Source organism: Triticum dicoccoides, chromosome 3B (genome assembly GCF_002162155.2).
Source record: "Triticum dicoccoides isolate Atlit2015 ecotype Zavitan chromosome 3B, WEW_v2.0, whole genome shotgun sequence".
In the NCBI taxonomy this organism is placed as follows: domain Eukaryota; kingdom Viridiplantae; phylum Streptophyta; class Magnoliopsida; order Poales; family Poaceae; genus Triticum; species Triticum dicoccoides.
Genome location: NC_041385.1, coordinates 521,195,371 through 521,211,466, shown reverse-complemented (window position 1 = coordinate 521,211,466; position 16,096 = coordinate 521,195,371). Strand labels below are relative to the sequence as shown.

The window sequence follows — 16,096 nt, the reverse complement described above, 5'->3', positions numbered from 1 at the left end:
CTGGTTCAATAAACTTGGTTTCATAACTGAGGGACATACCTACCTTCGCTGTACTACATCATCCCTTCCTCCCTGGGGAAAATACTGATGCAAATACAATACAAGAAAGGATCATCAAAGGCCTTTGGTGATCATTACATGTATTAATTGATTTGTGTGTGTGTGTGTCTGTGTGTGTGTATGTGTGTGTGCGTGTATTAACGAATCTTTCTTATTTTAGCCCTCCGGATCGAGCAAATCTTCTACAAGCAGGGCAGTACGAGGCCCGGCCAAAAATTTGCAGGCTGGCATAAAGTACAACATCAATGAGAACAAACCAAATGGCGAACCGCTTGCTCCTAAAAAAACACGGACAAATTTACTCTTCAATGCGAAGTTATTGTCAGGGACCAAATCCCAATCTCTGTTCAAGAATGGAATAAGCCAAAGGAAGATCGAGGAGTTAGTTTTGTCGATGAAGGAGCAAAAGCTCTGCTTTGGGATACGCTCATGACACATTTCACCCTACGAGAGCATTTCACAGATGCAGAACAGGAGAAAGTCAAGAAAAGTGCTCTTAATAAGATGGCCACACAATTCTGCAACTAGAAGAAAAGATTATGGGCTGGCTACATCGAAGCAGAAAAGCAGACTCCAGAATTCACTGGACCACTGCGAAGGCAAAAGATCACTGGGACTTATTTGTGGAGTTCAAGGAATCAGAAGCAGCTAAGTAACAGTCGAGGAAAAACAAGATCAATGCTGAGAAAAAAAGCACCACCATGTTCTGGGCCCAGGTGGCTACAAGACTCACCGGCCTAAGTGGGATGAATCTGAGGAAAAGATGATTGCTACAGGGGTCACTCCAAAAACATTGGGTTGGGCCAACATGTGCAGGACTTGGTTTTATGCGCATGGGGGAAAGTTGGACCCAAAGACGGGTGAGATTATTGAGCAGACAAGTCTTAAAGAAGCCTCAGATGCTTTACTTGTTGCAATAGAAGAGGCTTGAACGGGGGTGTTCCAACTCGAAAGAGAGAACGCGAGCTTACACGCACCCTCAAGAATCCTGAACACCCGGGACGAACACGAGGAAAAGGCGTTGTTCCGTGGGTTGAGGGGTTTGCGGAGTGGAACATTACTTACAGAAGCTGTGCGAGAAAGAAGAAGCAGGAGGAAGACAAGAAGAAGCAGGATGCAGGTCGGCTTCAACAGGTAGAATCAAATCATGCGGAGTTGGAACACGCTTTCATGCGGCAGCAGGAGCAGATCGACACACTTAGCCTGGAAAGGGCGTCTCAGCGGCAGCAGCAAGCGGATCCAGCATTGGATAGCACCGTCCCATCTATGCCGAAAAGCAGCATGGGTTCCATGGGGGTCCCGGCCGATGATGCAGTGCTGGCTCGCTACCCCGTGGATGATATCAAAGAGACGACAACTTGTGAGCTACACATGAAACTGAAGAACATATCCATGAAGGTGGCGGACGGCTATGCTTTACCAAATCCCCCTGAAGCAACCTTCCATGACAATCTGATTCTAGTTGGCTATGCTCGTGTCGGGGTGGATGAAGTGATGTCTGGATATGACTCGCTAGAGCTTGACTTTCCTGGAGGTCAGGTGGAGCAGACACTGGGAGAAGTCATACGTGGTCTCTGCGTAAGGAGAAAGGAATGCATCCTCCAAGGCCACCGACTCCTCCACCAAGTCTATCACATCAGCTGACTCCACCCCACCCCGAGACGGAGTGCAGCGCTAGTCCGCCACCGCATCAGCCGACTCCATGCTACTTCTTGAGCTTGCATTGATTTTTCCCTTGAAAAGGAAAGGGTGATGCAGTAAAGTAGAGATAAGTATTTCCCTCAGTTAAGAACCAAGGTATCAATCCAGTAGGAGGCATAAGCAAGTCTCCAATATATGCACCTACACAAACTAACAAACACTTGCACTCAACGCGAAAAAGGGGTTGTCAATCCCTTCACGGTCACGAACAAGAGTGAGATCTAATATAGATATGTATCAAAGATAAATAAAAGAGCAAACTAAAGTGAATATAAATAAAGTGCAGCAAGATATATGATGGAAAATAGACCCGGGGCCATGGGTTTCACTAGAGGCTTCTCTCTTGAATAAAGCATACGGTGGGTAAATAAATTACTGTTGAGCAATTGATAGAAAAGTGCAAAGCTATGACGATATCTAAGGCAATGATCATGAATATAGGCATCACGTCCATGACAAGTAGACCGAAACGATTCCGCATCTACTACTATTACTTCACACGTCGGCCGACTCGTGCCTGCATCTAAAGTATTAAGTTCAAGAGAACAGAGTAATGCATTAAGTGTAGAGGGATAAGCTCAAGCAATATGATATAAACCCCATCTTTTTACCCGTAATGGCAACAATACAATACGTGCCTTGCTACCCCTACTATGTCACCGGGTGAGGACACCGCAAGATTGAACCCATCACAAAGCACCTCTCCCATTGCAAGATAAATCAATCTAGTTGGCCAAACCAAATCAATAGATCGGAGAGAAATACAAAGCTATCAAATTATGCATATAAGAATTCAGATGAGATTCAAATAATATTCATAGATAATCTGGTCATAAATCCAAAATTCATCGGATCAACAAACACACCGCAAAAGAAGATTACATTGGATAGAACTCCAAGAACATTGAGGAGAACATGCTATTGAAGATCAAAGAGAGAGAATAAGCCATCTAGCTACTAGCTACGGACCCGTAGGTCTGTGGTAAACTACTCACGCATCATCGGTAGGGCAGCAAGGTTGATGTAGGGGGCCTCCGTGATCAAATCCCCCTCCGGCATATCGCCAGAAAAGGCCCCAAGATGGGATCTCACGGGAACATACGCTTGCGGCGGCGGAAAAGTATTTTTTTGGACGCTTCTGATGTTGTGGGAATATTTTAGAATCTACAGAGGTGGAACTAGGGTTAGAGGACCTTCGAGGGATCCACAAGCCTAGGGGGCGCCAAACCTGGGGCGCGCCCTGAGGGCTTGTGGCCTCCTCGGGACTCCTCTAGCCGTCTCTCCAAGTCACGTAAGTGTCTTCTAGTCCAAGAAAAATCATCATGAAAGTTTTATTCCATTTTGACTCCGTTTGATATTCCTTTTCTGAAAAAGCCAAAAACAAGGAAAAACAGAAACTGGCACTGGGCTCTAGGTTAATAAGTTAGTCCCAAAAATAATTTAAAATAGCATATTAATGCATATAAAACATCCAAAACAAATAATATAATAGCATGGAACAATCAAAAATTATAGATACGCTGGAGACATATCAAGCATCCCCAAGCTTAATTCCTGCTCATCCTCGAGTTGGTAAATGATAAAAACAGAATAATTGATGTGGAATGCTACCTAAAATACTTATCAATGCAATCTTATTTATTGTGGCAAGAATATTCAGATCCATAAGATTCCAAACAAAAGTTTAATATTGACATAAAAAATAATACTTCAAGCATACTAATAAAGCAATCATGTCTTCTCAAAATAACATGGCCAAAGAAAGTTATCCCTACAAAATCATATAGTCTGGCTATGCTTCATCTTCATCACACAAAGTATTTCATCATGCACAACCCCGATATTAGTCAAGCAATTTTTTCATACTTTTAGTGTTCTCAAACTTTTTCAACTTTCATGCAATACATGAGCATGAGCCATGGATATAGCACTATAGGTGGAATAGAATATGGTTGTTGTGGAGAAGACAAAAAGAAGGAGAAAGTCTCACATCAACTAGGAAAATTAATGGGCTATGGAGATGCCCACCAATCGATATCGATGCAAGTGAGTAGGGATTGCCATGCAATGGATGCACTAGAGCTATAAGTGTATAAAAGCTCAAAAAGAAACTAAGTGGGTGTGCATCCAACTTGCTTGCTCACGAAGACCTAGGGCAATTTGAGGTAGCCCATCATTGGAATATACAAGCCAAGTTCTATAATTAAAAATTCCCACTAGTATATGAAAGTGACAAAATAGGAGACTCTCTATCATGAAGATCATGGTGCTACTTTGAAGCACAAGTGTGGAAAACAATAGTAACATTGTCCCTTCTATTTTTCTCTCATTTTTTCTTTTCTCTTTTTTTTGTTTGGTCTTCTTTGGCCTCTTTTATTTTTATAAAGTCTGGAGTCTCATCCCAACTTGTGAGGGAATGATAGCTTCCATCATCCTTTCCTTGCATAGGACAATGCTCTAATAATGATGATAGTCACACTTTTATTTACTTACAATCCAAGAATTACAACTCGATGCTAGAACAAAGATATTACTGTATATGAATGCATCATGCATATGAGCACAATATGATAATGATGGTGCGTGTCATAATAAATGGAACGGTGGAAGTTGCATGGCAATATATCTCGGAATGGCTAGCAATGGTGGAAGGGTGAGAGTGCGTATAATCCATGGACTCAAGATTAGTCTTAAAGAACTCACATACTCATTGCAAAAGTTTATTAGCCATCGAAACAAAGTACTAATACACATTCTCCTAGGGGAGAGGTTGGTAGGAGTTAACCATCGCGCGCTCCCGACCTCCATACAAAGGATGACAATCAAAAAATAAATAATGCTCCAACTTCATCACATAATGGTTCACCATACGTGCATGCTACGGGAATCACAAACTTTAACACAAGTATTTCTACCAATCCACAATTACTCACTAGCATGACTCTAATATCACCATATTTATATCTCAAAACAAATGCAAGGAATCGAACTTCTCACATATTCAATGCTCTTTATATGAAAGTTTTTATTATATCCCTCTTGGATGCCCATCATATTAGGACTAAATTCATGACCTAAGCAAATTACCATGTTGTTTAAGACTCTCAAAATAATATAAGTGAAGCATGAGAGTAGGCCTGGGCATTTGGTAGAAACCTAAAATTCGGTTTCTGTTGTTCGGTTTTTTGATGAATTAGGTTTGCATAAGTGGGAACCGAATTAAGCACTAAAAATCAACTAACCGAAATTTTGGTTAACCGATTTTTTCGGTTCGGTTTTCGGTTTAACCGAATTTTGTACCATAAACAGAAAATGCCCTTTTGCTTTAAGAACATATTGACAGCATGCATATTATAAAGAAAAATTTTGATAGCATAACAACACAAATTTGTAAAATTGGTAGAACATATATGTGATATCAAATATAAGGATACCAGAATATTAAAACATGCATATTCAAGTCCAAGTTCCAGCATAATAACCAAAGTTAAACAATGTAATATTGAATCATGCATAATCAAGTCCAAGTTCCATCACAATAACCAAAGTTAAACAAGGTTCACCAGAGACATAACCAAAGTTCCAGCACAATACATAACCAAGTCCAAGTTCAATAACACAGAGTGACAAACTGGCAGTCCAAGTTCCAGCACTAGCCATAACCAAAGTCCAAGTTCAAGTGTTCGACAACACAAAGTGATAGTGATAAATGACAATAGATTTGCACTTGACGTTGAAGAGTAGCAAACAGTAAGACTCCCAATTCGCCATCATGAACATGAGCATCTTGACATGTCCGGAGCATCTTGACCATTCCAAGTTCCAGCCAAGTGAGCCAATCTGCCATTTTTTGTAGATAGTACAGAATTCAGCTAAAATAGAATACTAGATACCACACAATACTATTAAGCAAATCTAGTGATGTATATATGCCTAGAATTCGGAAAACAAAGTACATGAAGTGCATAAAGCAACATTTGCATAACAGCATTCACATGAGGTTTATCATAGCAACATTTGCATTTACATGACATAACAGTCTGTAAGGAAACCACATGGTTGTGTTGTGCATGTTTTGAATGATACAAAAATTGCATTACATCAGCATTTGAAAATATCAAAGTTGGTCTACTGCAGAAAAAATAAATGAAACCTAAAAGCATGAACAAGAGGAAGAAAATTTCTTGCAACTCACCAATGTTTAAGTAGAGGATGGAGGTGGGCAAGATGGCTCAGCCCCAGATGGCTTGCAAACAGACTTGCTACTACTTGCTTTTGATTTGGATGAATTTGTACTACCAAACTCTTCAATTAGTTCTAAAAAAGAATGAAATAAACATGTAATAAGCATAGGAAGTTAGAAATATAGAAAATTACATAGAAAACAATCACAATATGTTACCCTTTTCCAATCTTAACAATTCCTCCTCATCTTCTTCAATGTTGATAGTAATAGAACCCCTTAGCCAATCTTGGGCACAAACAAGAGCTTGGACCATGAATGGTGTAAGTGAGGTTCTAAATTCATTTAGGATGTGACCACTTGTGCTAAATGCCGACTCAGACGCAACTGTTGATACCGGAACAACCAACACACCACGGGCTATTCATGCCAATATTGGGAATCTAGCAGCATTCTTCTTCCACCATTTTAGAATGTCAAAATCGTCCCTATTTACTTCATTCTCTTCATGTAGGTATTTCTCATATTCAGATTTGCTCATGCTAGCTTCAACATCACCACCAACTCTCAACTTTTTATTTATCTGAGACGCCAATTTCCTTCCTTCCCTTTTTTGAGTTGGTTCAGATTGTGGAGCTCGCACATGCTTGCTTGCATCACTTGGTGCATACTTAGCTTTATCCTCTTCAAACAAAGCACACATAAATGTTTTCACCGCTTCCCATGCTTTGCCTCCATTTAACTCACCATACATTTCTTCAATTGCTAGTTTTGTGAAGTTTGAAAGCTTGAATCTTGGATCAAGAACAGTTGCAGCACATACAAACATGTTCACATTCTCCACTTCCTTTTTCTTTCCTCTCCCCTTCCCCCTTTCATTATCCACCTTCTCATTCCAACATCCCCAATACTTATCATACTTATCTTGCATTTTCTTGGCCATTGTTTTGCGCAAAATATCATCACTATCAGCCCACTCTTCCAACACAACATTAATTTCAGCAATATCCATAGAAAATTGATTCCCTGTCACATGGAGTGTGGCAGAAACACTAAGAGTAAGGTGATAAAATTGTCCAAGAAATTCAACCATTTTCGTAGCATTATCCCAATCACTATCAACAGGAATACTAGGAGCTTTCTCACTAGTTAAATCTAATGTATAGAGCGGATCTTCTTCCTCATACCTAGTGCATGTTCCATTCCCCACTCCATCAAGAATTGCTCTAAGGATTTTCCAATATCATCTCCCTTATGACCTTTTACTAGGAAAAAGCTAATGATTTTATTGTGCAAATTCCATTCAGGATCAATAAAATGTGTTGTGACTGCCATATAACAATCTTGTATTTGAAAAGTCCAACCATCGGTAGTGAGACACACTCTTTGACATGATTGTTTGGAAAAAAAGTTTCAGCTTCGCTCTCTCTTCAAAATAAACCTTCACAACATCCCTAGTGCATGTTCTTCTAGAAGGCATATTGAAACGTGGACATGCAATTGACATGACTTCTCTAAAACTAGTTTTTTCAGTAAATGCGAGTGTAAGCTCATCTACTATAATTATCTTAGCAATAGCTTTCCTTAGTGCTTCGGGATCAAATTTATGCACTGAAGGACTTTCCCCTTGGATAACTTGCAAAGTACCTTGATTCTTATTCTTATCATTATGAGGATTATACTTGCAAGTATTAAAATGACTGATTAAGGAAGATGTACCATTAATCTCTAGAACGGCCTTGATATCATGATTGGAATGCTTGCACCTTCCAAACTTGAGAAGACCACCAACTAGTACCTCAGAAAAGTGATCCCACATCCGTGATCTTTTCTGCATCTGCCTTCTTGTAGGTCGTTCCTCCATCTCCTTCTTTTCCTTTTCATACTCATCATTCTTTCTTTGTTCTTCCTCATAAACTCGCATCTCCTCTTCAGTCATGTCATCATCACCAATGATACGTAGTCCACCAGGTTCAACCATCTAAAAAATAGTAAGATGATTAGAATTCATGTGATCATTCTTCTATACCAATTACTTCGGAGAAGAATTAAAAACATATTAAAAATACAAGTTACCAACGATGCATCTACTAAAATCAGTACATATAGTGTGAGTGCACTAAGTAGATGGCTGAGATGAGCTTCTTACAATATATATAACCATAAGACAAAACAATGTAACCAATGTAAATTTCCAGCAGTAGTAAGAGACTACTAATAAATAATATGTATACAATGTAACAGCTAGGACAGATCAAGACATTCAAATCCTACTAGCTTCCTTCTGTCCCGTCTGAGTTGGTGTCATGTCCAGATGTTACTAAACCAGAGAGATAGAGAACATTCATAAGGTACATACAAACTACAAAGACTAGGCCTGGGCGTACATTCATACAGATTACAGAATATTGCAGTATTGGCCAAACAACACTTTTTTCTCTGCATAAAAAAAAGAACCATAGACCTCATCTTTTTTCTCTGCATCCACATCCACGTTTACCATCTACTCACAAAGAACAAAATAAAATAGGAGACAAAGGATGGGAGATTGGGCTTATTACGTTGACTGAATGCTCAGTTTCTGCTGTGGAAGACATGATAACAAACTGGAGAATACACTGCCGAGAATCCGAGATGCTATCGAGTGCCAACGGTGGGTCCTTGTCTGACTTATCTGACCTCTCCTTCCTTCCTGTAGATGCGGCAGCGGCTGGGTAGGGCAGGCCCGTAGGGGCGTCGAGTGGGGGGGAAGATGTGGTGGCCGCTGGCGCCGGTGGTGGCGTCTCAGCCGCTCAGATGAGAAGCAGCGGCGGCGGCTAGGTAGGGAAGGGGGCATCTGGCGGGGCGGCATGGGGGAGGGGAGGGGTCGAGGGCGAGGGTGCCTAGGTTTATGCTGGTGCGTGCCTCGACTGGAAGTGGGAGGGTGGGTGGGTTGTGGTTGTGGGTGCCTAGGTGGTTGGTCAATTACGGCCTGCGGGGGGTGGGCTGTACTAGGCCGGGGGCAGGGCAGGGGGGATGGGCTGTATTTCAGTTAACCGAGAAATACACTGAACTGACCAAATTTGGTTTGGTTAGTAGCCCAGCTAACCGAATTTTTCTGTTTACACTTAAAAATCCGAAATTTCGATTTATTCGGCTTCGGTTTCGGTTCCGTTTTCGGTTGGTCGGTTTTTATGCCCAGCCCTACATGAGAGTTCAACTATTTCTATAAAATAAATCCACCGTCGTGCTCTAAAAAGATATAAGTGAAGCACTAGAGCAAACTGCCTAGCTCAAAAGATATAAGTGAAGCACACAGAGTATTCTATAAATTCACGATTAATGCATGTCCCTCTCAAAAGGTGTGTACAGAAAGGATGATTGTCGCAAACTAAAAAGCAAAGATTCATATCATACAAGACGCTCCAAGCAAAACACATATCATGTGGTGAATAAAATTATAGCCTCAAGTAAATTTACCGATGGATTGAAGACGAAAGAGGGGATGCCATCCGGGGTACCCCCAAGCTTAGATGCTTGGTTGTCCTTTATTATTACCTTAGGGTGCCTTGGGAATCCCCAAGCTTAGGTTCTTGCCACTCCTTATTCGATAGTCCATCAAATCTTTACCCAAAACCTGAAAACTTCACAACACAAAACTCAACAGAAAACTCATAAGATCCATTAGTGTAAGAAAAGCAAATCTCCACTTAGGTACTATTGTGAACTCATTCTAAATTTATAATGGTGTTATATCTACTGTATTCCAATTTCTTCATGGTTCATACCCCCTGATACTACCCATAGATTCATCAAAATAAGCAATGAACGCAATAAAAACAAATCTGTCTAAAACAGAACAGTTTGTAGCAATATGAAAACTTCATATACTTCTGTAACTCCAAAAATTCTGAAAAATTATGAAAACTTAGGAAATTTGTATATCAACCTTGTGTAAAAATTTCAGAACCATATCACGTTGCTCTGAATTATCAAAATTCTGCTACTGGACGCAAAAGTTTCTGTTTTCAGCAAAATCAAATCAACTATCACCATAGATCATCCCAAAGGTCTTACTTGGCTCAAACACTAATTGGAACACTAAAACACAATTACTACAGAGGTACTAATGTGTATTTTCATAAAAACAGAAAAGAAAAAAATTGGGGTGTCTCCCAACAAGCGCTTTTCTTTAAAGCCTTTTAGCTAGGCATTGAAATATTGATGATGCTCACATAAAAGATAATAATTGAAACACAAGGAGAGCATCATAAAACATGTGACAAACAAATTTAAGTCTAACATGCTTCCTATGCATGGGCATTTTGTAAGCAATCAAATTATCAAGGTAAGCAAAAACTAGCATATGCAAGGATGAAGAAAGAAACAATAGCAATCTCAACATAACGAGAGGTAATTTAGTAACATGGGCCCCTCCATGATCGAATCCCCCTTCGGCAGATCGCCGGAAAAGGCCCCAAGATGGGATCTTACGGGAACACAGGCTTGCGATGGTGGAAAAGTATTTTTGTGGACGCTTCTGATGTTGGGGGGGATATTTTAGAATTTATAGAGGTGGAACTAGGGTTAGAGGACCTTCGAGGGGTCCACAAGCCTAGGGGCGCCCCACCTGGGGCGCGTCCTGAGGGCTTATGGCCTCCTCGGGACTCCTCTGGCCCTCTCTCCAGGTCACATAGGTGTCTTCTTGTCCAAGAAAAATCACCGCAGAAGTTTTATTCCGTTTGGACTCCGTTTGATATTCCTTTTCTAAAAAAGCCAAAAACAAGGAAAAAACAGAAACTGGCACTGGGCTCTAGGTTAATACGTTAGTCCCAAAAATAATATAAAACAACATATTAATGCATATAAAACATCCAAAACAGATAATATAATAGCATGTAATAATCAAAAAAATATAGATACATTGGAGACATATCACTCCACCCACCCCGAGATGGAGCCCAGCGCGAGTCCGCCATATCAATCTCGGGCGCGTCAACCTTCTCCAAAGTGGAAGAGAGCACCAACGAAGAAACACAACCCTCCTTCCAAAAAGAAGTTGGCTTACGAGATGACTGAGGAGGAAAACAAAGCCCAAGTGGCTGCTGAAGTGAAGGCCCATTTTGCACGAAAACCGCCACTGCCGCCAAAGGAGAAAATGCCTGAGAAAGTCATAAAACACTTTGTGGATCTTGGTAAACCAACTGTGGAGAAAAGCCAATCAGACTATGACCGCTCCATTAAGAAGTCATATCATGTATAAAAAGATAAGGAGTCAAGCCTTACATGTAGTAATAAAAGTGGGAAAACTATTCCCCAGCTGGGAGAACATGTAGTGCAATCGATCCCCCCGCTCAAGGTGAGTACCGCCGATAAGCCGGTAATAACTAACGCTGCTAGAGAGATGACTAGAGAGGCCGGTGTCACTGTTGAACAACTCCTAGGCATCGAGGATCTCCCCATGATTGAAGAGGAGGAAGTAACATGGAAATATGTCCCCAGGAACCCTCTGCTCAGGCCTGAGGAGGTCCCGCTTCTATCAACGCAAATGCGTAGATTGCATGACTGGTACCTAAGAGAAATAAAGAACGGGCGAGAGAGCCCCATGGTGAAAGTCAAGCCAGAGCATTACTTCCATGGAAAAGATTTGTGGATTGAGTTTGAAGAAATGTTTCAGTTACTCAATCAAGACGCACTCGACAAATCTCTCGTCAGTTGCTATTGTCTATAAATGATTTCTTTCTATAATTTTAGACTCTAGCTGTGCTCATTCATTGCTTGTAATTATCCTCACTATATTCTTGTGCGTGGTATTATGCAGAATGAAGATTTATGATATGAAAAGAGATGGACTCTATGGCATTGGGTTCATTGACCCGAATACCGTTAATGAAGGTGCGTTAAAAATCAGCACAGAAGACACAAAGAGTAGCTTGCCAACATTTTTGAAGGAACTAAATACCAAACCAGAAATACTACTTCCTTACAACTTCGAATGAGTGTTACTGTCTTGTAATACAAATTCTATTTTGCTTACTAGATGTTAACAAGTGTAGTTGATGAGTTATGCACATGCCCGCTTATACAAATGTGTGCGCAGTTTCCACTGGATCCTACTAATCATTGAAATTGACAAGGGAAAAGTTCAAGTACTGGACCCACTACTTAAAGAACCTAAAGAATACACTAGCCTGAAGTTGATGCTTGACAGGTAATTTCAATCATTATCGCACTATGTCGGCCTCTTTAGTTCATTTCCTGATATTAAGTAATTAATAACTCCTTTATTCATTTTATTTGCCGGCAGGGTTTGGAAAAAGTTCATCAAAGAGGTTGTCGGCCCATGGAAACCAACACTGAAATGGTGGTGACCCAGGGTAATTAAGTAGTACTAGCTACGTCTGTGCATCTTTTTAATTCTAGTTCCAATACCATTATCATGCTTGATTATTATCTGATTGAATTGTATTCTCTTAAAGTGCATGAGGTACACGTCGGGGAATAATTTATGTGCATACTATGTTTGTGAGAATATTCGCTTTATGGCCGAAAGGAGCAAAGATGTAAGAAATCTTTGGGTACGTAAACACAATTCACAATTCTTTTTACCATGATCTGTTATACACACACAACTAATATATTCATACTGATCTCCTTCTTTAAAGATGCAACATATGCGGGATCAGGTCCTACCAAAGGACCGCATACGAGCACTTCAAGAGGAAATGGCAGGATTTTTGTTTGACCAGGTCATAGCTCCCTAAGGAGAATACTATTTCACCTAATGCCTGAATGTAATGATCTGCAAATTGTAGTAGAAATTATATATATATATATATATTCTGCTAATATTAGCAGAATAACTATTCTGCACACCACTTCCGCACTGCACATTGAACGCAGGTGCATGTCATTCTTTGAACCAAGTGTGTTGCAGTACTCACAGGAGTGAACTTCTCGTCGGAAAAAACTGCACGCGTTATTTTTTTGTACTGTTTTCGCTCTAAGTTTTTAACTGTTTATCGGAATGAGGCGTGTAATATACCGTTGAAAAGCTATGGATTAGGCGCAACTTCGACATGTTGAAAACTTTTTGAGATTCCACACGGTTTAAGAGCAGTTTTGAAAATGGTGCGGCCCATGACGAGTGGCAGCAAGCGTTTTTTCGCTATTTCTTCTAAACCGCTCGTCGGAATGAAGCAAACGATACGCCGTTGGATAGATATCGTCGAGGCGCATCTTTTCCATATATAAATGTTTCTCTAATTCCTTACGGTTTAAGAGCAGTTTCAAATTTACTAAATCGCGGAAATTCTGTTTTTTAAAAAATTTCAAATTTTCAGTACTGTTTTCGCTTCAGTTTTTCAACCGTTTGTCGAAACGAGGCGTGCGATACGCCGTTGGAAAGCTACGAATGAGGCGCAACTTTCATATGTTTAAATATTTTTGAAATTCCTAACGGTTTTAAGTTAATTTTGAAAATTGTGCGGCGGACGACGAGTGGCAGCGGCCGTTTTTGGTGAAATTTTTGCAAACCGCTGGTCTGAATTATTCAAACGATACGCCGTTGGAAAGATATCGATGATACGCAACTCTTTCATGTAGAACACTCTCTCTAATTCTGTACGGTTTAAGAGAAATTTTGAATTTACCGAAATGCGGACACTGTTTTTCGCGACACCCAAATTGACGTAGGTACTTCATCCGACTGAAAACCGCACTGCAACGGAGGAAAAACCACACTACATCAGACGGGTAAGAGAACGGCATGGTTTCTTTTATTCAAACGTAATTTTTTTTCAAGGACGAGAAAGTGGAGTGCACTTCACATCGGGTGTAAATAAACCACAAAACTCTCAAGAAATGAACCGCATTACTTTTTTTCCGCTTTCGTAACAATTTTTTTGCACTTACGGGATGAACAACATCATACGACCGACCGCACTGCTTCAGAATGAAAACCGCACTGCATCGGAAGGGCAAGCAAGCTGCATAATTTCTTTTGTCGGAAGTTTTTTTCTCATACGCAAGTGAACAATATCACTCTTAAAAGTGAACGACATTCGAAGACCGAAGGCACTACAAGTGTTAACGTAGTTGACTGAATTCTGAGACACACGAAAACATTTTTGCGACACTCAAATCGACGAGTGAGCTTCATCCAACATAAAATCACACTGCTTCAGATGAAAAACCGCACTGCATACAAGGGTCAAGCGAGCTGCATGGATTCTTTTATCTTTTCTATAAAAAAATTATGAACGAGTGGACCGCATAGAGGACGGGAAGTGAACCCCAACACTCTTGAGAGTGAACCTCATTACTTTCTTTTACTAGTTTAAATGTCTTTCAACAAACACAACATAAATTTTTTAAATACATTTTTTCAAGTGAAGTCTACTTCAAAGTCGTTCGGAGTGGTCTTCTTTTAATACCGGAGTGCACTGTAGTTTCCTCTTTTATTTTTTCTCTAGAGTTTAGTTTCCCCCTAGTGCAATGCATACATTTTTTTGGTTAATGAAATATGCACTACGGGGACGACGCGAGTGGGCTACATTTTTTGTTTGCACGCTACACATTACACACAAGCATTCATTCACATCCATTTTTTACTCTCATTTCCTCTCTGCATTTTCTCAATTACAAAGTATAAAACATGAGCCCTGAAGATAACTTCTCAATTACAAAGTATAAAACATGAGCCCTGACCATGGCATGCAGTTTGGAAACTCTCTCCTTCCACCTTATGCAACTAAACAAGATAACTTGTGGTCTCAGATAATGAGCATTGCAATATACTAATTTCGTAGGTTTCTGTAAACTCCCGTGCCTTGAAAAAAGAACCTATATCTCACTGAAAGCAAGTTCCCAAACATTCTTTGCTAATGATTCTAGTACTATAATAAACTTGTGTTTCGCAACAACAACAAAAAGGCATGGTTTCAGCACAAAGAGTACTCTGTTGATGTCGTACCGAAGAAGGCTGGGCCTTCAGCCTATCTTGCACAACGGATCATCAGAGCAATCACTAGAAAAACATGACAAAGATGCAAGACCTGATGGATAGGATCTTCCTTTTTCTGCAGGGATTCGTCGGCCTCATGTACTCATAGGTTTCAGTGGGTTTGCTGCTCGGCTGTGAGTGCCGCACTGCAAGCGCCGCCCTGCCGCACTAAATCTGCCGCCCTGCCACACTGCGTTGTGGGGGAGGATAGTGAACGATAGCAGCTGCTCATTGTAGAACTAGCTGGAGAGGATGAAAAGAACCCATCCGTCATGAGATTGCACTGACCACATGGACACCATGGATGATGAACGGTAGCAGAACCATCTCTGATGCAGCACAAAGGAATTACCTCAGGTAGCAGGAGACGAGGCTGATGAATCCGTACTTCTCCTTGTTGCTGCATGCAACGCAACAGCAAGAAATCCGGAATTTGGACTGCAAGGCGACGGTGGGGCGTGCTGCGTGCCCCCACGTACTGGACTGCAAGGCAACTGAGCTTCATGCTGCTCGGCCATGACGCACTCCTGTCACTGGCGGACTGCACATCAACGGCCAAATCTGAAAAAACAAACAAAAAGCTTTCAGAACTGCATGGCCCAAAGGCTCGCATGTTTGTCTGTTCGTCAGAAGGGGAGAAGAAGTAGGGTGCGGCTGGTGCGCTTGGGAGAATCTCCCGGCCGGGAGGGCGGGCTGCAGTGGAGCCGGGGTGGACCGCACGGGGGTAGACGAGGTGAGCCCCAGTGTGCCCATCGACCTCGACGCGTTGTAGTCAGAGGAAGGGGAGGGAAGCTCGCGCGAGGTGGGGGTGGAAGGGTTCGGCGCATGGGGGAGATGAGGGTGAGGGTGGAGCATGGCGCTGGTGGTGGCCGTCGGTGGAGAAGAAGGTAGGAAAGCAGGGGCGACGACCGCTGATGTGGGAGAGGCTGATCCGGCCGTCAAAGAGGCGGATCCGGTCGTCGCGGGGCAGGGTTGGCGGAGGCGGTTTTGATCGGGGTGGGGTTCTTGGCCGGGGGAGCACTTGGTGGTGGTCGTGACGGCTCGCGCGGGGAGACGCGACGGATGGGGGAGATGCGAGATCCGGCCATGGGGGGTGGAGGGAGCGGTCGGCCGGGACCGACGAGAGAAGGAAGTAGCGGCGCACGCGGGGAAGAGGTGACGGGGTTGCG

The 16,096-nt window shown here is 41.7% G+C and overlaps 1 long non-coding RNA gene across 1 annotated transcript; it reads right to left on the bottom strand.

Annotated features, from left to right (window-relative positions):
* Positions 1 to 14,692: 14,692 nt before the first annotated feature.
* On the bottom strand, positions 14,693 to 16,090 carry LOC119276867. Its single transcript, XR_005136834.1, has 2 exons — positions 15,280 to 16,090; positions 14,693 to 15,170 (listed from the first exon to the last, which is right to left on the bottom strand). It is a non-coding gene; the product is annotated as an uncharacterized LOC119276867 (long non-coding RNA).
* Between the last annotated feature and the right edge of the window lie 6 nt (positions 16,091 to 16,096).